The sequence below is a fragment of the Calonectris borealis genome, chromosome 3 (genome assembly GCF_964195595.1).
Source record: "Calonectris borealis chromosome 3, bCalBor7.hap1.2, whole genome shotgun sequence".
In the NCBI taxonomy this organism is placed as follows: domain Eukaryota; kingdom Metazoa; phylum Chordata; class Aves; order Procellariiformes; family Procellariidae; genus Calonectris; species Calonectris borealis.
In genome coordinates this window covers 123,076,629-123,099,742 of record NC_134314.1, presented here as the reverse complement: position 1 = coordinate 123,099,742, position 23,114 = coordinate 123,076,629, and the positions used below count along the sequence as shown (strand labels likewise).

The window sequence follows — 23,114 nt, the reverse complement described above, 5'->3', positions numbered from 1 at the left end:
ATAAGCAAGTATGAACATCTGCTTAAAATAACACTTGCCTCAATTACAGAAACCCCTCAGTCTGTAGGTCTGCTGTGCTGACAGGCTGTCCCTGAAACCATGCGTCATCGCTGCTGTTGTTCTCGGTCACCCCTTTGCTTGCTTCTCCACGGCAGCTCCAGGAGCATGGTGTCAGCTCTTGAAGGAAGAATAATTTTTATCACATCCTGGCACAGCACCTGGCACCAGAGGGGGGTCTCATTCCAAGCTGGATTTTTACAGTTTATGGTATAGGATAGTATACCCTAAGCACTGGCCACTGCATTACCAGATCAAGCAGTTCATGGCAATGCAACACCCTTATTATGACTGTCTAGCAAAACTATTTCAGATTTTCCTCCACTGCTTCCTCAGCTCACCCTAGATAACTTCTTCAGCTGTAGCTTGCTGCCTCTCCTTTCTTCTGAGTGCTGCCACCAGCTCATGGTGCCAGTGTCCCTTTCGGGGTGGTAGGGCTGCAGGCCCCAGGTGGCCAAACTGGATAGTTCACTAACGAAGTCCAAGAGGGCAGGCTGTACGAGAGAAAGGATGAGGAACCTGCTTCAGCTGTAAAACTCAGCACTTTGTTTGGTTTTATGGGTGTTTTATGTTTTTTTTCTTGACACGGAGGAAAACACTTCTCGTAAAATCATGAGAGAGGGAAAACTGAGACCGGGCACACGATGACAGCAAACAGAGGAGCACAGGGGAAAGCACAGGTTGCTTCATGGGGGGCAATCCATGGCAGAGGTTTGCAGCCAGGCGCGAGCTGTGAAAGGGCTGGCCAGAGGATATTCGGAGAGGGAATCCCGTGCTCCTGACCGCCTGTGCGCTTAGCTCAGCTTGCTTGCCCAGCATTGAGCCTCTTCTACCGCTCACTTCAAATAAACCTCAAGGATTCCAACTGTAATTTTGAGACAAAAACTGTGAGAGTTTGGAAACCCTCCAGCGGCCTCTGAAACACCCCTTTTTCTCCTCAGCTGCGTGTTGCTGCGTTGAAGACGGCAGGCCTGCCGGGAGCACTCGGGGGGATTTCCTTCTCGCCCATTCAGCCGCCCTTTAAATACATGTAGTAAACACAGGCACGCCGGCGCGGGCATCCTCACAGGAACACCGCCCGCGCAGCCCCGGTGCGGTATGTGTGTGTATATTCGCGTGTCCGTTGTAGAGGAGTAAGGTATAGCTGCGCGCGGGGGCCGCGCGCCCGGGGCCGCGCAGGCGGAGCTCCGCGCCCGCGGCCCCGCCGCCCACTTGCCATGCGCTGCCCGCGGCCCTGCGCGGCGGGGGGAGGCGGGTGCCCGCGTCCGGAGGAGCGGGGGGAGCGCGGCGCGGCCCGCCCAGCCCAGGCGGCGGCTGTGGCGGTGGGGTTTCCCCCTTTACTGCCGCGTTTCTCCGCGCTGCGGGGGTTGAGGCGGGCGCGGCGGCGGGGCCGCCGGGGCGGGGGAGGAGGGAAAGGAAGGGAGGGGGGGAAGGAGGAGCTGCCGCCGCTGTGAGGCGGGCGGGTTGCACATACACACACACACGCACAGGCACAGTGTGCGGAGGAGGAGGAAGGAGGAGGTCGTCGCCTCGGCGCAGCCCCGGCACCCTGCGCAGCGCGGCGGGGCCGGCGGCGGCGCGCGCCCTGTCTCCCGCCCTGGCGGCTGAGGTAAGGCGGCAGTGAGGGGCTTGCGCGCGCGGGGCGGCGGCGACCGTTGGGGGCGACCGTTGGGGGCCGCCGGGTCTGGCGGCGGCATCGCGTCCTTCACGGATATCGGCTCTGCCCGTCCCTCCGCTCCGGGCCGTAACCTTGGGCTCTTCGCTCCGCCTGGGGCAGCCGCCGGGCGGCTTTGCCGGCTCCGGCCCCCCGGCCTCGTCGCACCGGCCCGCTGCCTCAGAGGAGATGGACGTAACACACACACGTATGTCTGTGTGTACGCGTGTGAGATTTTATATGTATCTATATACGTGTGTGTGTGTGACTGGTGATTGAATTATTCCTCTCATCTTCACTGCCAGCTGTGCAGCTCGCTGTAGTTTTTGAGTGTATCCGGATTTTGTCAGTGCTGGGCGGTGTGACAAATGTTTCTGTGTAGTTAAGTATAACTTTCTTGTGGTGTTTGTTTTTTCCTTTTCTTTTTTTTCCCCTTTTTTCTTTTTTCTTTTTTTCTTCCCCCCCCCCCCCCCCCCCCCCATGGAGAAAGACAGGCTCACCTTTTGAAGTTTTTTTTTGTTTGTTTTCTTTCAGATATATTGAAAGGTCTCTCGGGATACAAGTGCTTGTGGTGTGTGTGTGTAATTTAGAGGGGTGTTTTTAAGTCACTTAAATTTCAAAACAAGGTGCAAAAGCAATGTTTCCATTTTGCCAGCAAGGCTATGCACCGTATTTGATGCATGACTTTGAATTATGTGCAGTCAGACACCTGTTACTTAATCCTGTTTATCCTTTCCAGTTACAGTTATCAAGCCTCTGTCTTCTTTTTTTAATATCTGAAAATAAATTACAAGTATTTTTTTTATGTTGGCATCTAGTAGAAACCCAGGAATCTAGTGCATTTATGAGGTATATAATATGTGTTTGTTAGGTAATACTTTCTCAAAGGGAGATGATTTTTGAAAGTTATAAAATAATCTTTATCTCTGAGGGAGTTTATATAATGTTAAAGTGTTCACGGGGATGCATCTGTAAGAAAGGCGGGCAGTAGAGGCTACAGAAAATCAAAGTCTTGCACGGCATAAATCTTTAGCAAAGTGTGCATCATGTTCTCTTAATATGTAAATAATGTTCATGTTTTCCAAACTTCACTTGATGTTGCACCAGGGAATTTTCAGTTTAATAATTGGAGTTAATGAGGATCCTAGAGAAAATGTCGCATTTCTGATTCCGCAAGAGGATGGAGCAGAATCTTTCGTAACACATTCGTGTTGATGGTTGTATTCTGTAGTTTACTTGAGCAGTTTAGCAAGCTGATGATGTTACTTGCTTAAGGTTATTTTCTCTAACTTCTGAAAGTGTAATGGCGACACTATTTGCAGGCTTTCTCCGGATCAAGGGTACCTAATACTGCTATGTACCACAAAATAATTATTGTTATACAGAGCTGAGCAATTCTGTATTATACAGAGACAGTTTCTAAATACGAGTTGGGAACAGATTTATTCCTCTCTGCAACTGATAACTTCGTAAAATAATTAAAAATAAATTACACATTTCAGGGATGAGAATTCTCTTCCACAACTGTTAATTCCACTCTGCTTTCAAATGTCAGTTTTGATTCATCTCTTGATATCACTAAAAACCAGGTATTAATATGAAAGTTGAACCTCTGGTGAAAATATAACTGCACGTAGCTGTCAAAATAAAATTTTAAGATCCGATTTGATTGCTGGATGTGGATACGTACTTGGTAGAGTAATAATGCCTTTTATTTTATAGACATGTGCCCACGCACAAGAGTTTTGTTCTAAAACAGTATTTTTCTGTCATGAATTTATGCATAACCTACACTCTCTGCTTTTTCTTAGCATGCAGGGAAAAAAGAACCTTGAGAGGGAAGAGAGAAAGACCAAAAGGGGGAGGAGAGAGAATTCATATGAATTTCCTTTACTGACAGAGGAAATACCTCTTTGTTACATATCACCCAAAATCACTGGTTGTGTTCTGCTTTTACCTTTTCCAAAATAGTTATTTTGGCTTCATATACGCTGTTGACTTCTGTTGCAGACTTTGGCCATTTGTTCCAGTAATATCTGGCTGTGATGATGAACTTGGGGCTATGCTGTGAGTCTGTCAAGTATTTGTTACAGCTTTGTAGGAACTGATGTCTTCATTTTCACCAGGTTTACATATACTGTGTTGAAAACTTGTAGGGGTGTGGTTTCCGTGTTTTTTGAGATTACTTATTTTGTATTTCTTTTTCATTTTTTAACTTGTTATTTTTTGTGGTCTACTTGCATTGTTTAGTGGTTTACTTTCCTTGGTGGTTTTAACAGCTCAATTGCTATTCCTTCCTGTTCGTAATTTGCTGAAGACTGAAGTCTGAAACTGCTGTTTTAATATTTTCATAAAAATTGAATTAATCCCTTTGCCAGGGGACAGGGAGAAAGTCGCAGAGGAATACTTACCAGAATTTTAAAAATGAGAACAAAAACTTAATGCAGGCATCTTAGCTAAGAATGGCTAGTTATGAAAATTGATACCTCATCGATTTCGGAGAAGGCTGGTTTGCTCTGTAGTTTCAATCATCTGTCCCATTAGATTCGGGGAATTGTTGTAAATTAGTTTAGAAGTGAAATTTTCCAAATCATAAAGTCTCTGGTTGGTTGTTAGTGGAAATCATTATTAAAGGTTGCATAAGCATTATTTGCAGGATGGCTAATGAGTAGCCTGGGCTTAGTTCCATTCTCTAATAAATAGATGCATTGTGCTCCTTCAAAAATTGCAAAATTGATGGCTTGAGTTCATTTACTAATTTTGCAAGATATGTAATACATCCCATTTTGGGAAGACTCTTTGATGTCTGCAGAAATGGCACATAGTGGAGATGTTTATGACCCAGACTGTTAACTCTTCAAAAGTTTTTTGATTATACTGTTTAGGACATCTTATTCTTATGAAAGATGCATGCGTAACACTTACCACATCAAAATGACCTAAGTGCATGTATCAAAGGCTCAGATAAATTTTATTCGGTGGGACTTTCTGAGAGCAGGCTTTATGGTCCTCCTGCTGCTGCAGGAAAAGTGTGTGTTGACTTGACTTTGTCGTGTGATTTTTGGACTTTGTATTCCCAAAGATCTGACCTGTAGAGGGTTTGAATATATGGGATGGCAATGGTATATATACTGAAAATAATATGCTTTGACATTAACCAGCTTGCTTTGCTTATGTTCTCGCTCTGTGAGCACTAAGCTATGAAAATCTATCTTGTTGGTCCTCACCATCTTCTTATGGTAGAGGTTTCTGGAAGTTCTGTAAACATGGATAAAGAGGAAGAAGACAGATTCCCAGCCATTCTGGAATTAATTAATTAATTATGCCTAGTAGTAACTTCCATGTTCCAGGAAGACATGCTGATGTATCTGAGTGCCTGGAATAGTGCCACAACATGGGGAAGAGTATCAGAAGAGCCCTTTCGCAGCTGTCCTCAGAACGCTAGTGCCGGGACTCTATAGTTTTCAGGGCAAGATGCTCCCGAGCGGCTTATGTGAGGCACAGAAATAGATGGTGCAGCACATTTAGAGATTCTTCTCCTGCAGACTTCTGGATGATGAGTTGTTGATCTTTTCCCTGCGAAGTTGTCACTGCTGGAATCTTGGAGGAAAATCAATACTTACATCCGCTCCTCCTGAAGACCTACATCAGCTTATATAAGGTAGTGAAGTGCTGTGGTTTCTTTTGTCAGTTTGGCTATACAAATCATTCTAGGTATCATCCACTGAATGAAGAACTCATTAAAGCTGTACCTGCGCAACAGTAAAAGAATCTTGATTTTTGGAGAAGAATAAACAAATCTCTCTCTTCCTTTCTACTGAAGAGCCCAGCCCTTAGGCAGAATGTTACAAGTCATACTGTCCTGTTTACCTTGTTACTAGGCTCGGATGAATGGTGTTTGTGAATGGTTGCAATGTTTCGTTTTACCTTTGGAGTTCTAAGAAGCACCAGTTAGTCTTTCTGTGGGAGGGAACCTGTTCCTGGGGTGCAGTGCAGGTGTCACTGAAAGGTTAGGTTTCCTTTATGTAGTGTATCTGCTCATGAAAAGGGAGAAATACAAGGTCTCCAGCTTTTAAGGCCACTTGCCTTTTTCATGGTTTAGGTTTCTGTGGTAGATGGGGCTATTGCTTTGATCTCTCTGTGGCTTCCCATTCCTTTCTGTTGCTATTACTGGTGTTGAGCTCAGTCTTGACCCTGTCCCACCAATGGCTAATAGCTGGTTGTGGGACAGACAGCATAGATCAGAAAGACCATAGGTGTGGCATGGAGCAGTCTCACTTGTCCTTCTGTGTTTAATGATCAACTTGTTTAATGAGTAGGTGAATCCATAATCTGACTTTCTGCAATTGCTGCATGCTGTCTGATAGAAAATCTATTCCATAACAGTAAGTGCTCCTAGTTCCTGATGTTGTGTCTCTCATCTTTTTTTTTTATAATAGCAAGTGATCAAAACTTGAGTAAAGTAGGTGATTGGCAGCTGTCATACATCTAAAGTTAGGGCCTTGCTTTCCACTTTGTATGGAGGCTGTTATCATACCACCATGAGGCCCTACACTTGGACAGTGAAGGGTCACTTGCTTGGTCTTTTCTTAAAAGAAGAGCGTATTTCTTTAACCAGTAACAATAACTTCAGGCAAATGAGGTGAGGCAGTCTGTTTGGAATGTGGTCTATTGTAAGGTCTATTAGTATCGCTGAAGTAACCATGCACTTCTTCCCTCTCATTTCTGAAGAAGCTGGCTCTATTCAGTTGACTTCGGCGCTCTCAGATTGTAACTTTCTTTGTGAGCTAACCTTGCAATTGGCAATTTTAGAAGACCATGAGAAGATGTATAATGTTATAGATGCTAGGTTCAAGAGTGACTGTTCAGATTGAATACTACACATTGTTCCTTTTCAGATGATGTATGATAGATCTTTTACTTGGAAAGTTTTAATCCAGGCTTGGTGTTTTATTCTGTTGTTTTCATGCATAATACCATCTGAAAATATGAAGAGAGAAAAAAATTACAAATGTCATCTACCTATCATATAGTTATATAAAAGCATTTTATAACTGCAGTTGGTCTAGCAACATGCCATCTGAGAGAGAATGAACATATTCAACTTCAGAAATGTTTGTGTGCACTTTGGTAAGGAGGAAATGGGTATGAAAAAGGTATTAAAGAGCAGGCTATTTATTCTTGAAGTTAGGGATAGATTTCCTTTTCTAACGATTTCTATATTGAACTTGAGCACACATGCTCCTGCAGACTGGAAGCAATCAGTCAGGAGGTTAGTGACTAATAAAGGGGGCAAAAAGAGTAAGGACTTGAAAGGTTAATAAGAAGCATCTCTTGGATTCCAGTGATCTAGAGTTTCCATGATCCTGTGAACAGTGTGATGTTGTGGAAAATAACAAGTAATAAGGAAGGTCTTGTGAGATGTAAGCTGTGGTTTTGAACAAGATAGGTTGGATGAAAGAGCTTCTCATAACAAAGTGGTAGTTTTTCCTCCTTGATCTTTTAGGGCATTCCAAAACTCTGCAGGGTTTTCTGTTCCCTTTTTTCTCCTTCTTGAACATTTTATTTCTCATGCCTGAAATTGCCATGTCTCTCACATTTGCTTTTTGGTTTTCCTTCCCAAGCTTGTGGAGATGTTCATTATTGATGTTGCTGTGTGTGCTATACTTGTTGCATGTACAGACCTTCTCTACTCTCTTCTTCGCTGAGGCTATGTTCTGAATTCAGGATGCTTGCCCCTGTCTCTGCCTTTAGAGATCTGAACTGCTGCTGCAGCTGCTAGAAGGAAACACGGGGAGAAAAGGAGTTGATAGCTGTAGTAAGAGCCTATTTGTTTTGAAATACACAAATTAGGATAAAAGTTCCTTAAAAAAACCCTCAACCAACCAAACAAAAAAAAACCCCAATAAACCAAACGAACAATTTTGAATATTGATACCTTTATGCAAGTTGCTTTTTTTGTTACGTAGACATAAGAATGTGTTACTCTAATTTTTATAGAATTCCCCTCAGAAAAGAGTGAGTGGGAATGGAGGATGAATGCCTTATTGGGAAGTAGGAAATAGAGCCATGGAGTGGTTACTCCAGCTGGGCTCACGTGATCTGTTGAACCAAACAGAATTGGTATAATCTTTTCTGTGAAGGACCCTGATCAGGGAAGAGAAGGCATTTTTGAAGAAGGAGGGGAAGAGATGGGGCGAGAGGCTGATGAATTTGCGGCAGGTTTGTTTGCAGAGATGACAATGAAGCGTAACTCTGTTAAAGGAGAGGTTGGGTGGCACGGTGTGGTGATGAAATGCACTGTGTATTGCTCCTAAACCTTGACTGCAAGGCAGACAGCGGCTGTTGGATGATTTGATTTTTTTTCCTTCAGATGTAGTTCTTGAGGATTGGTGCTGGATTTGGAGAACTGTATTTCTGCTGGATTTGGAGAACTGTACTGCATGTCTGACATCAGCAAAGAATAGACGGAGTAACTATTGCTTTCTGGTCTTCCAGTCTGTGTTATTTGTGTACCCTAGCAAAAAATGCTTAGGAATAATTGTCATACATTAAATGACAAGGGAAGATGGAATGCGATTGCAGGTATATCAGAGCAGCTTGCAAATTAGGTGCTGCAGTCTGGCATAAGAGCTGTTAGTTGCAGGTAACGCGAGTACTTCGGCATCGCTGCTCAGCTTTTAATTTTCACATTGGAAATCTCCTGTATCTGTGTATGCTGCAGGTGCAGGGGAGCTCTTGGAAATTCCCCTCAGCGTGTCTGCCATCCCTCACATGATGTGCTTATCTGCTTTGATTGGTGAATTCCCATGGTGAAGCAGAAGGTGGGGGTTTCTGGGGGTGGGGAGGAGGGGAGGAGAGAGATGTGGCTTGGGAGAATAATTGAGGGCTCAAATAGGGCAGTCTGAGTGGGGAGGAGGTTCAGCTGCTGCTCGTTTTCCTGGCGGGTGGTGGTGCCATATTCTCCCAGGCACAACAGCTGAGGCTGTGAGACCCTGGCAGGCCCTTCTGCTTGCTCTAAAGCTGGGAGAAGTAGCCCCTGCTGTACATCTACATTTACCCTGGGAAAGGACTGTTGGTCCTGTAATCTCTCTGCTGCAACTGAAGTGATACAGTGATTTTTTTTTTCTTTCTTCTTTTTTTTCTCAAATCCTTCAAATCTGGCAATGTCTAGCAGAGTCTGGCTGTTCTTTTTGCTGATGCTCTGATTTTCAGCTATGAAATACACAGTGGCTTTTCATTGACCTGTGACTATAGCAGGTGGCAGGGAAGAGAAATAACTTCTGAGAAGACCTTGGCCCAGGTCAGAACAAAATGGACAGTTGCACAGGTTGCTGCTTCCCTGCATTCAGATATCATTGGTATAATTTTGCTAACCTCAAGCAGATCCTCGTCTACTTGGATGCATCCTAAAGCATTATATATGTTTGGCCCTGCATGCTTTTTTTTTCCTTCCCTTCCCCTCTCCTCCCCAGACTAAGTACTAGAATCTGCACAAATGCCGGGCCAACAGGTGCTGATAAAATGGTCTCCTTTGAGAGATCCTAATGAGAGCATAAGGTTAACTTTGAAAAGTCATAAAAAATAGTTTGTAACTGTGTACCATTTTGTGTGTGGCTCTTTATACAAGAAAATGTCTTACAGTTAAATTAGTCTTTGCATCAGATAATGGAAGTATTTGCACTGCTTTTATGGGAGTGATTGCCATCTCTTCCTGTGTTGAATTAAGGAAGACTGCCACCTTGGAAGAAGCATATGGTACTTAACTGGACTTGCTTCAGAGAGAGTTTAAAAGTTGGTGTAGTGCTGGTGAACTTGATAACCTGTATTGGTACTTTTGTGAATGGGTGTATGGATTGCGTGCATAGGAGCGAGTACTCCAAATGTCTCTTTTGCTAACTTAGCTGTTAATGACCTTTACATTGAAAAAGACAGCCAGCTGATGATCACTTAGTTTTCTGGATTGAGCTGGTAGTAAATATGTATGGATGCTTAGATGGATAGGAAAAAGAAACAGAATTATCAGTCTTCTGCATTTTGCTTTTACCTCTCTAGAGAGCTGTGTGATCATTACTATGGAGAAGCGTTGAGTGCTGTTGTTCCTATTGCATGTTTTTGTTCGGTTGGTGTGGAAAGTATAAATCTTTATTTCTGCTAGTCTGGTCAAGTTCATTTAGAAGGGTTCTTATTAATGAAGTCTGTACTGCAAAATTGTGGTCCCTGTGTGGATAGGGGAATCACAGCTCACTCAAACCTTTATCTGGTAGTCTAGATCGCATGTTAAACCTTAATCGCCATTTCTCTGCTGCATCTTCATTTTCAGTGCTGATCCTTTGACTGAATTGCAGCCTCAGAAAAAAGAAAATATGTTGGTTTTTGGCTACAGTGACAGTCTACTTGTTGATTTATTCAGGTGGTTTTTTCTTTGTGGTTTTGTTGTTGGTTTTTTTTAAAAGTAGATAAAAGGTGCTTTCCAAGTTTTGTGCAGATCCCTGTGTGTTAGTTTCTAACAGCTTTCCCATAGTGAACTAAAAGCCTTGTGTAATGTAAATGCATTTCCAGATGTGGGGAAATCAAAAGTTTGTTTGCAGTAATTCTTTGCGATACAAACACGTTTACTTTGTAAATGCTTCTTGTATTTTAAAACACATGAGGTGAAAGCAATAGGTACATGAGTAGCTGTGAACTGGCATGAAATAGACTACTTCTAAAAAAAAGAAGTGAGCTTTATTGCTGGGGATGGTTTTTTTTAATAATGATCTTTGTGACACTTCAATTTTTAAAACTAAACTGAATCAATCTGTCAAGAAATACATGCTCTGATTTATATATGTTTGATTTAGTTATGCTCAGTTAAATAAACAGTGCTCTGTAATCTTCACTGATCTCATCCTGCTTTCATTTCTAATTTATCCTTGAAAAGACACTACTCACTTTAATTTAGTATAACCACCTCCCACTCCCCAGTAGAACAACTGAAGACTAATATTGTGAAAACAAAGGTATAATTGCAGCTCTCAGATATGTGTTAGGTTAAAAACATCTATTGAATTGATCTGAAGTTATGCGGCAATATACACAGGTAGTTCTTCAGGTAATTTTGGATCATCAGATGATTGATATGGTTAGTAGTTTTCCATGATTCAGGTGTTGAGCAATGTGGCGATTACTTTAAGGCTTTTGAAAACTGGAAAACAGATTTTGAAATTCACAGGTAGAAATGGCAGAGAGAATTACATTGCTGTGTTAACCATTACATTATATGGTTTTAAGAAGTTGGCTCCATCCCACTGTAATTTAGTGTCAGAATGTTCTCTGTGTATTTTCGTGTAATTTTCATTCTCTCCTTTTTTAAATGGAACTGTTTTCTTTACAGAACACAATCTTAATACAACAAAATATGAGAGATTTCCCAGTCATGTAAAATTACATTAGCCTTTTTGTGGGCTTAGTTTTTTGAATTATTTAGTTTTTTCTATTCCCTTAATAAAGGCTGATGACATCTAAAAGAATAACTCCTGCCTTTAGCAGCATTTAAATACTCGTGAAGACCTTCATGAGCAAGTTGAAATTTTAACCAAAACTTGGATTGCTTCGCCTGGTTCATCTGAAAGATCTGTGCCAGTATTTCTTCAAAACGTTAGAGGTAGTAATTATCAGAGTAAGGTGTCAGTTTTGTTAAGAGCTCTTAAACTGTATATCTAAAAGTTGTAAAATTGTAAACCTATGGTATTTGTTAGGTGAGGTACATCTCCTCCTTAAAAAGTAATTGGTTAATTAAATGCTAATTGCTTTTCTTGTAATATTGCTTAATTTCATAAACCATTACATGGAATCCCTCAGTTACTAAGAAGCCAACTCATCATTTCAGTTAAAAAGTAGGTGCTTCTGTATACATACTTCTTTTTGCAGAAGTTGAAGACAAGATTTCTCAGTTAATTTTAAATCATGTAAAGGAATTCTTATTTAAAGATGACTGAAAGTGGATGGATCTTTTTTTCCTTCCACCTCTTCATGCTATCATCACATCTCGCATTTTAAAAACTAAAGAATATTGTCTTAAAGGCTTTGGCAGGGCATGTTTTGCTTAGCTGAGTAGTCTTCGGTTCAGCTGGTAATTAGCACATCTCTTAATGACTAAAACATAATTTCAACAAAAGTTGGCTTTTCATGTTCAGTAATGTCTATTGACAAAGTGTGGGTGTTACAAGTATGTAACCCAAGTCAACTTGAGCCTTGTATTTAACTCAAAATCACTTTGTGCCTTATCTAAGGTGCCTTTTGGAAGGTTGTTGCAATTTCTGTGTTCTCTCTTACTGTAATACTGTGGCAACTGGGTTTATGCATCTCCAGTTTTATCAAGCAAGAGTCATAGGCCAAAATTGTGTGTGTCCACTTACTGGTCTATTCCCTTCATTGTTAAAAGGGAAAATAATAATAGAAAAAATGACTGTGTGAGGAGTACATCATTGGAGATGTGGTTTGTTCTGCTCAGTGCAGTTCATTCTGAGCAAAGCCCATGAGATAAGGATTGGTGAGATGGTGTTCTTCGAAGAACTGATGAGAAGCAGGGTTTATAAACTTTACTGATTATTTCAATCTTACATCTTTCTTTTTTCTTTGGGCTCGGTATGATAAGTAGCCTTGTAGATCGTGTCTAACTCTGTCTTCCTAGTATTGCTTTCCCAATTGGGGCATGTTTTGGCCTTGCAAAAGTTAGAGCAAGTCACTTAATTTTTCCTTTCCTTGTGGCTTCCCATCTTTAGAAAGAGATTTTATCGTCACCTTCCAAGCTATTGGTAAAGCCTGGGTGATGCTTGTCTGCAGAGTGTTTTGTCATCCTTTGAGTAGTGCTATAGTTGTTGTTGATTATTATTATTTTGTACCAATCTACTCACTGCCTCTAAAAAGTTGGCGGCTGATTAATAACACTCAGAAGCAAAGCAGAAGACAGGGAGTTGGGGGGGGGGGGGGGGAAGAAGAAAAAGGCTATTCTATCTGATAGATAATTGAATAGCTTCTGTTTTGTTGGTTTTTTTTTTTAGTCTTGAAATTTGACCTGACAAAAGAAAGGTAACGAGAATCTAAATAGTGTCAGGAGTTACTTGGAAGGAGGTATGCCATCTATGAGAAATAAAACTGACCTGAGTTCAGCACGCTGCAACTGCACAAACCCAGCCCTTCAGAGCTTGAGGTATGATTAAATCAGTCTGTAGGTTTTGCAGGTGAAATACTTCATTTGGCTTCAGAGCTGTATTTGACAGTATTCCATTGGCTGTACATCCAAGGTGGCTCCAATTATTCCTTCTGTAGTGAAGTGTATATCCACAAAGTGGTCTCAAGATGCAAGTGTTTCTGACTGTAGCACTAGACTGACATGTACTTGCTAAAAATGCTCTTTTTCAGAACCTCCACCTAGTTTGTGAGATCAGCTGTCAAAGACTGCACTTTTTCAGGATGGAGAAAATTGCTGGAATTGTAGATGACTGTGTGGAGGCTGATATAATTTCTTCAGAATTAATTTTTAGCTCAGTTTCAGCAGAGCAAGGAATGGCTGTTAGGACACATTTGATCTTCTAGTAAGTGTGGTAGTGTTATTGGTTTAGAATATGTAACCTTTTGTGACACAGGAGGGATAGGGGCCCAGCCTGCTCTTTGCTGTTTGATACCAGTTTGGTAATTCCACCATTAGCCCCCTTCCCCTCTCCCCGTATCTTTTGGACATAGGCATATCTGGCTGTAGTGGACTTTTAAAATTAGATTTCTTTGTTGTAAACGAGGACTTGGGTTAAATACAGTAAGAGAAACACACACATACACACACTCTACCACCGCTAGTGTTCTGATTATGGTATTTTTTCAATACCTATCTTAAATGTCATGATAATGCCTGACATGAAGGCCCACTGTCTTGTGAACAATGAGATACACAACAGCCTTCAGCAATGCACATCAGAACAATGTGCATACTTCCAGCTTAGCCCTTAAAGCATGAACTGAAGTACAGCACAATGTAAATGTCAATTCAGGAATGTTAGGTAGGTTTGGTATGATCCCTTAAGAATTCTTTCTTCATGTCCTAAATTGCAAGGTTTCTGGGGCAGGAACTATCCTTGCATTATTTATTTTATGGCATTTGTTACAATGCAGCCTTTTTTTTAACCTGATTGGTGCTCATTCGCTGATACCTCAGATGAGATAATACACTGCAACATGGTGTTTTTAATTAGACTATATACCCTATTTAATGCAAGTTAAAAAGTAAATGGCATTCATGTTGTTCAGTTCAACAGCTGAAGTGTCTAAAGGTATAAAGCAGCTTTCAGAATGATTCTGACAATTTTATATCTTTTTATATTCCAATTGTTGAGACTTTTTTTAGTGTGATAAGAGGGCTTTACAGAAGCCTGCAGTGTATGTATTAGCAACAGGGATTCTGGTAAATTATCTTTTGACCTTGACTTGCAAATCAAAATGTAGCAAATCAGGGGCATAGACATACTATACCAAGACAAACTCCCAGGAGTGCAGCTTAATGCATGGAGCAAGGCATTGCTCATACTGCTTAGATTGACTATGTCATGCAGTATTAGAGGCTGTTGTTTTTAATACCTTTGTTAAGGAATGGATCCAGTTTTGATTTATAGCCCAGCAGTAGCAAAGTTCCATTCTTTTCAGTTTCAGAAGTACAGTCTGATACAGGATATTTATCAAGCAGTCTTTTTTTCATATAATCTTTGACACCATCTTTGACTTCCAGCAAAAATGTAAATGTGCTGCTTAGTGTTATTTCTAGGTATGAGAATTCCCTGTGTAAACCTTTAAGTCAGACCATAACTCAGGAGCACTTTTTTTTTTTGGCAACTGTGTGGAGGTAGTCTGAATCAGCAAAGCTTGCTTAAAGGGACGCTCTTGAAACCATATACATATAAAAAATAATTTTTTTTTCAATGAACTGAAATAGCTGCAGACATCAGGCCTACCACTGAACATCCCTGTCAGTTTAAAAACTAATTTCTATGGGTTATTTCTGTTTCCTCCCTCTTTCTTTTAGTTCTGTGAAAGGCAACAAAGCACAAACCCTGAACAAACTCAACTGCATAGTTGGATGAGAAAAGAAATAGAGCAGATTGGGCAGAAATTGCAATCTAATTTACAGACCATAGATCTAGAAAGATGTTTCAGCTATGCTAAAAATTATTTGACACACTGCAGTCTTACAACACTCAGTGATCTAATAGTGGTTCTGGAATCTTTTTTTAGGCATTGTACATACTTGGTAAAAATGCTCCTTCCCGAAAAGAATGTGTAACACCAGTGTAGGAGGAGCCTAGAGCTGAACACCATTTTTAGTGTATAGGCAACAAAATGTAAGTGTGAAACAATTCTAATTACATGTGGTAAAGATGAGCCTAAAAATTCAAGCTGCATGTTTTAATAGTTTTCGGTCAACTGGGACTTTAAAGTTACTGACTTCCCTTTTAAGTTAAGTTTTTACATTGGGCAACCTAACACAGATTGGTACTGGCTACCATCATAAGAGATTTGTTTCAATAAAGCCTCCAGCATCAGGCCCAGGATGTTTGCACAACGAGGCTCTGTAAACCTCTGTTGCAGATGTGTAATGCTTTGATCTGTTTACTGGACAAATAAAAAATTAAACCGATGTCTCCCATTTCTTTTGTTTGGGAGAAACTAGTGGACAGGAAGTCTGGCTAGCCGTATCAGATTTTGCCCCAAGAAATTGCATCAGTTTTAAAAAAGAGGCATTGTACTTGCAGCTTAATGTTTAAACTCGGTGTCAAAACGTTACGGCAGAATAATGCAAACCGATAATGCAAATGGTTTTCTTGGGTGGATTTCAACTCTTGTGCTAGTATCTGGTAGAATATATTTACTTTCTTGCATTGAAATACCATGCTATTTCCATCACAATAATCACTTTTAGCTAGTTGGTTGCAGCCAGATTCAGAGATAGTAATCAAAATTGTTTTGAAATGTATCTCTCTTTATTACAGTGTACATCTTTCTTTTATACTTCATATTATTCAGTGACTAAACGTGTTTACTTTGAACAGGGACTATGTGCTCTAGGTGGGTAGGAGCAAAATAAAAGTATGTTTAAGCCACTTGTAATTTAATTTCAGCTCTGTATATTTTGTTGAGACAAGAAAAGCTGCTGGCATTTGGGCCTTGCAGTGCATTATGAAATGACTACCAGTCAGATTCTCCTATGGAATTAAAGCAAATTGGAAAGCAGAGTGAGAACGAGGAAGAAATATTTCTATGGATTAAATGTGTATGGCCTGTGGTTTGCCATTGTCTCTTGCTTTTGTTGATGATGTCTGGTTATATAAACTTCTTCCCTCCACTTTCTTCTTGAACTTGCAGCAAAGCAGTTTTGTTGTGGTGTAACATTTGCTAGCATAAAAATGGTTGTAAATACACTGCTGCATCTTTACTGTGCAGCCCAGTAGGAAAGAAAGAAGGGATGGAAGGGAGTGTTCTCTAGAAGCACGGATGGCTTTAGTAATTAATATTGTTTTGTAAAATGGTTTTTTTTTTTAAAAAAAAAAAGTATAACTTAATATGACTGCCAAAAAAGGGACTGTATGAAAAAGCTGAGTGCATCTGTTTGATAGCAAACTCTTCCAAATGTGCCATGAAACTTTCCTCGAGGAACATACCTAATATACCCAGCTATGTGTTATGGGACAAAGAGGTTTGGATAAAATGGCATGCCCATTCTGTGTTGTTTTGCACTGTAGAGTGTATCTTGTATTATAACTGAAACATAATTATCTCAGTAAATATTCAAGGGGAAAAATAATGCTGCTTAATCCCTTTCTTTTGCTGTTACGAAGGATTGCGGTAATAAAAGTGTACAGCAGAACATGGCTATGTTGGTGTTGCCGGCCTATGTTTCAAAACATGAATGACAAGACATAAGCTCCCAGTTTCTGGAACTCAGGGTGCATCCCAAAAAGAAGACTGAGCTACAATAGGATTTAGGTGATGGTGCTGAGCTTCCTCTAGAGACCTTAGATGACTGCATTTTGTCTGTGTGATTTAAAGTGCTGGCAGCTGGTGGCTTGCTGACCTGAAAGGAGGATCCATCCTCTTCCCATCTTCTCACCTGCTATATGTTCCCCAGTGCCTGCAGTGGCTGCCCTGGCTGCCCATTGGAGTCTGGGATTGCCCCTTCATTTCTGTTTTCTTTGGATGTAGTGAGACACTCCTAAACTTTACTCTTAGTTGGAGTGCAGTTTTTAATGAAAATAATTAATTTCATTGGCCCAAGCAGAGTAAAAGCATTTACGCGTAATTGAGCTGGGTTCTTTGTAATGCTATGAGTAAAGTCTTGGATTGTTATTGCTTTCATCAGCAGTGAGTAAGTTCACAGATTGAAAACTTCTTAAACTGCAGCACAATAATTTTGGTTCCAGAGAATTACTATAGGAGACTGTAAAAATAGAGTATTTCCCACCCACACCCCCCCCCAAAAAAAACCCCCAAACCAAAACCAACCAACCAACCAAAAAACACAACCCCAAAACATATGACTATCCTAACACATAGGTAAAACTACCTGCAGGAAATTTAGGATATTATATAGTTGTTACATCCAAGATACCCTGCAATTCTGTGACTCAAATTGCAGATTGTATTTCTTAGGCCTGTTGTCTTTGCATGCTGATGAGAGTTTGTGGTACTGTTTTATATTGCGCAAATGCTGCTGTTGTTTATGGCTTGCCTTAAATTATGTAGTTTTATCATAAATATAATTTGTTCACTGTAGGAAGAAGTCCGAAAGATTTTATTACTTATACATAATTTTGGAGAGTGTATTTAACTTATTGATATGCTTTTCATAAAGTGTAATTTCTGGGCTCCACGTTATTTGGAATCTCTGTGAAAGTAGTCTGCCTGTTTCGAGAATTCACTGTGCTGAATCTTGCTCAGCAAACACCAAGAAGTACTTTTACTTTTCAATTTAGCTATATGCACCCTGATCCTGAGTTGAGAACTCTCTTGACTCATGACTGCATGGCTGGAGTCAGATGTAGGACTAATACTTAAGTGTGTGTTGTGTGTGGCACTAGCAGCAGGTTGTATACTTGCTTTGTTTAATAAGTTTCTGCCTTAATTCAGTGAAGCTAAATCAACAGTCCTTAATAAAACCATGTGGCTTACGAATGTGATTTCCATCATGGTATTCCTTTGGCAGAAATGGATGAAATGTTGTTTGGTTTTCTTTTTTTACTGTTTCTGAAGTTATTGACCAATAATTGTGTATTTAGCTGCTACTTCTGTCTGTGTCTGTGAATCATACTGTCCAGTTTTTATTTACTTGGGGACAGCCATATGCCCCACAGTCAGTGCCATCCAGGTCAGTATCAGTGAAGAAAGGTGCGGAGTTATCTGGTAACTGAAGAGGCGGCTGATCTTGTGGATTAGTACGTGAAATGTTCCAGAAAGATATGCTAGAGGCTCAAATTATGTAATGCTTTGAACAGGAAGCCACCAAATTGTGTGTAGTGTGTGTCACCAGCACAGACTGATGTCCCTGGCAGGACTCCACTCCAGGAAGGAGCTGAGGTTTCTCAAAGGCTTCACATGAGAATGAACAATTTGACAGCGTCGCCCTTGTTAGAACAGCTTGCCTCATTGAAGGCAGGACCTGGCAGTGCACAGCCCTGCTGCGTGCTGTTGGGAGGCAGGGGGCTGACAGAACATTGTTTTGGTAAATGTGGTTTCCTGCCCACAAGTGTGTACCAGCTGGCATCACCTTATCAAAGACCTAGCATTAGAGTGAGAGTGGTTTTTTTTAGGTTTTTTGGTTTTGTGTGTTGGTGGGTTTTTTGGGGGTTTTTTTTGCGTGTTTTTTTTTCCCCCCAGATCCTGAAAAAAATTTACAGAGTGAGAAAGGACTTTTTTTTAGAAACTACATGTCCAGATTGCTGTATAGGAAATTTATGTCTGAAAAATGTTAAAAATTCCGTGTCTAAAAATAATAAGCAGATAAACTATGGTTGATGTTCCGTTTTGGCACAAAATGAGTAAAGGTTTGGTAGGTAATGACAGTTTTGGAATAGGATATATTGATGGACTAAAATTGTCATGTTTAAATTAAGGTTCTAATGTCTTTTCTAAATTGGGTACTTATACTTCACTTTTAATTAGAATCAGGCAAAAGGTCCTTACTGGAATTCTAAAGTTTCGGTCTCCTAGTGGGTAACTCAGGAAGCGCTCTTCGTCCCTAGCCAAGTGTCTGTAGAGGGGAAACAGTTACAGTCTTCTAGAAGTGTGTTCCTGTCAGGCCATTCTCCCTGATCATTTCAGAGAATGACAGGTGAAAAAGAAACTCGTATGTTAGATCCCTGTTGATGAAAATTTGTTTTCTGCTTTAAAAAAACCCAACCAACCAAACAAAAAAAACCCCCAAAAACCAAACTCTTGACAAGCCCAGAGTATTGACGAACACTGTCCGTCCTTTTGAAGGATCATCATGATTTAGCTGGGGGTTTTGAAAACTTAAGTCCTTTCCTAGTAGGTTACTAGGGGCTTATGTCACATGAAGAGAGAGAGAGAGGGAGGCAACCCATATGGTATATTTAAGGTGATAGGAAAGTTCAGGTCAAGAAACAAGTCTTGCCTTCCTGAACAGTAGTTAAGAAATCTGTGTTGTGGCCAGTCATGAACATTGGACACTTCAGAATTTGATGCCTCAACACCTGGTTAGGTGTTCAGTTGCAATTGAGATCCTGTGGTATCTATCTGGTTAGGTGTTCAGGAAGTGAGGAACATAAAATTAATGATCCTCTGCAAAAAGTAGGTCTCAAGATACTTAAGACCAGCTTATTTACCTCTTTTAAAAATTATTTACCTGTTTATTTTTTCTTTGGAACCGGAGAGAAATGAAAATTGTAGGGTTTTTCTACTTTAGCCTTTACCACCAGCTGTGGAACAAAGGATAAACCTGGGGCTGCAGCTGCTGTCCGTTTCCCTGTCAGTAGTTAGGTTACTGTGAATTACAGATTGCTCAGTGTTTCTGCCTCTGCAACTGGGACTTGTCTCTGGCTCGAAGTGTTTCCCTCAAAGAATTTACAGTCTTACTAAAAGGGCCATTGGAGATTTTGAACACAAGCAAGCTTCTGAAGAAATACTTAACTGGTGAAAAGAAAAACATTTTTGGTATTTGCATAACTAAAAAGAAACTCATTTTTTTAATTAAATTTATGAGATTGTACTCATCTGTTTACATGGAACATGAGAAATTTCAGAGCCCAATGGCAATTTTACCCAGAAAGCTGTAAATGATTAAAACCAGTTGAGAAACAGATTCTGTTTCTGCTATATGCATTAGGTATGGAATGATGCTACTGATTTCAGTGGAGCTGTGCTGGATTTTATGCTGATGTAACATTTGACCACAATCTGCAAGAGAACAAAAATATCTGAGGTGTATCTCTCATTGTGGACTAATAGAGTAGCTTGTATGCTTGAAAATATTTTTGTAATGTCTTTGTTTTTCCAACAGAAACATGTTTTGAATAGTGAGTTTATTTTAGCATGAGGTTGGCTTTCGTTGACCCCAGAAGTAAGTGTAGGGACACTTTTGTGTGCAGCTGTGAGGTGGTGGAGACCCAGTGATATCTTGTCATGTAAATATGAGCTACTGAGGCCAGCCTGAAAGCGCATTAGCAAAATGAGAGAGTTTGAGGCATTAAAAAAACAAAACAAAACAAAAACCCCAAACACCCACAAAAAACCCCCAAAAAACCCCAAAACAAACAAACAAAAAACAACACCCCCCCCCAAACCCAAACCCAAACAAACAAAGGCGCTGTGTCGTCTCTTACTAGAAGAGTGTGCTATCAATATTTAGTGAGAACAAAGTACCTAGCCATCATCCTCTCAGAGTTGCTATTTATGTTTTGGAAAAACTTCTGTTTTAATGGAAGTTTTTGGCAACTTTGGGAGAAATCAACAGAACAGGAAACTATTTTCTTTAACTGCTCTCGTTGCTGTAATTGCGATTGCTGTGGTTCTTAGTCCCTCTAGGATACTACCTGAGGCTTTTTATGCACCGTGAGTTTTCAAGGCAAACACTATACCTACAACATGCTCTGGCCTGTCTTGGCTGAGACACTTGTTTTCTAGAACCTCTCTGTTTCTAATCTTGCTGAGGCTTTTTCTTTTTTTTTTTTTTTCTTTCTCCTCTTCTGTGCCTCATAAAACTTAAAAGGTATCAGGTCAGATTTAATCCTGAGTATGCGCCTGGTGGATGCTCTCAATTTTAGGCTTCAATTTATTTTACTTTAAAGGAAAAAAAGATGAAGCTTAATAAAGAGAGAGAAATACAGCTTCTGTCCTAATATGCAGGAGCTCTTGATAGAGATTCATTTGAAAGAGCTACAGTTAATTTCATATTATTTTCAATGCTGAACACACCTGTTACTTTTTTCTTTTACACATCTTCTAATACATCAATTTCTAACCTAAATTTGGATTTGACTTAATTTTTGAATGCTCTTTTGTCCTTTTCATTCCGGTTTCTGTAAATCTGCTGCTTTGCTTGTTGAGTGGCTGTTGTGCTGATGTCCATTTTAAGCTCTTGTACAAATGACTTACATATAGAAGTCAACTGTTTTTGTGCATTTTAAAAAAGAGGGGGAAAAGTAACAACAGCAAAGCAGTTGGTGTTGTTGATACAGGTGTGACAGCCACAAGATCTGTACAAGTGCTTCCTCAGAGGAGGCTTGGGAAGAAGTCCAATTTTCCTTGAAGCACTCAAGTATATGCACAGAGTATATTGCAGAACGTGAAAATACTACAATGTCACTAGGACTCTGCTATGACGCTATTGCTGCCGTGATGTCTGGAGCTGAGGGAACGGTGTGAATCCCTTTACCTACATATGCTGCCCAGAAGCATGGAAGTGTCAAATGCCCCTGTGCTGCCAACCCCTTCCCCACACAAATAGAAGGGAGAAAGACAGAAGAAATGGACATCAGTGAATTAGTAGATGCTTTCATCCTTCTGAAGTGTTGGCAAAAGCAATGGGGGAAGTGTGTGTTAGCACTAATAATGATGACATAATTTACTTTTTACCCAAAGCTGGGATGAGAGAGACCTGACTGTATACCTCAGAATGAAATACATTTTTTGCTCTGCTCCTGACACACTGCTCCATTCTTGGTCTCCATTGTGTAGGGTTACTGTCTAGTTTTAAATGCTTGGAAGAATGGATACCATGTGTTAGTTTCACCTGCAGCTATGATGCTTTTGCTTGGATAACAAAGGCAGAAGGGAATTTCAAAATAAAATAAACTTCAAACAAAAACTCACTGAGTGTGCAATATTTATGCTTGCTATAGTGTACATATTCTGATCCATAAGGAGAAATTATTTCTGATGGAAAAAGGTCTTGAAGTAGTTCACTGTGGTTTTATTAGGTAATTAAATATTAGTATGCACAATTAAGGCTCTTTTTTTTTTTCCAGGGAAAGGAAGACATTCTCTACAATGGAAATTTCTACAAAGTAATTTCTGATTTTCAAAAGGTATGTGTTTTTCTGTTCTTTTAACATTTTGATTTGTTTTTTTTTACTAAATTATTTACTTCAGGTTTAAAATACGGTTTAATGTTTCAATGCTGCGCTGTCCATATTGGTAGAATGAGAAATGTATTCTGAAAAAACAATGGTTGGGGTTCATGAAAGGAGAGAAGTTATTAGAAATTTAGGTCATAACTCTGCAAATTCAGAGTATGCTGCGTTCTCCTGAAAACCAGATACCCTGACACTAGGAAAAAAGTGTGTGTGTGAGGATGATCAGTGACACAGACAGATGGGGGTGTTCTAGGTCCTCAGTGGCCTCATATTCTGGGAGTAGCCTAACATTCTGGGAGTACAGGTGGGTAATAAACTGATCTTTTGTTCCCCCCTGCACCTGGCCTGATTAAACTACAGGAATAATGTGGAGCCATTCTTAAAACAGCTGCAAAGGCAATTTAAGTGTTCTAGTCTCTATGTGATTCCAGCAGATTCTTCTCACCTCAAATTTGTGGAAAAGAGTATTTTTTTGTAATACTCAGGGTTGGGTCACTTGCATACCAACTTACATTCACTTCATACATACTCTTAGTCTGAGTGTAGTTTTATGTATCCCGCTGGCATCAAGGATTCTTACCCTGTTGGCTTCTGCTGTCTGAAAGCTACGTTTCCTCCAGAAATCGGCACAAAATTCCACTTGCTTCAGCATCCAGGCCTTAAGCAGGCCCAAAAGGGTTGTTGAGGCAAATGCTAGTTTCTCAGTAATCCTGAGTGAGATCTCAACCTTGCCCTGTTGGGCAAGCCATTCAGTTTAACTTAAATGAGTTCTTTGATGCCTGTCCTTA

The 23,114-nt window shown here is 40.4% G+C and overlaps 1 protein-coding gene across 2 annotated transcripts in view; it reads left to right on the top strand.

Annotated features, from left to right (window-relative positions):
* The first annotated feature begins 1,535 nt into the window (after positions 1-1,535).
* Positions 1,536-23,114, top strand: part of PLCB4 (phospholipase C beta 4) — a 209,215-nt gene continuing 187,636 nt past the window's right edge. Inside the window, exons 1-2 of one of the 2 annotated variants that reach the window (XM_075147727.1) lie at positions 1,536-1,666; positions 22,219-22,278. The gene's annotated coding sequence lies outside the window, so the exon portion shown is untranslated. The remainder of the gene's footprint in view (positions 1,667-22,218; positions 22,279-23,114) is intronic. The other variant, XM_075147728.1, reaches the window with a different exon arrangement.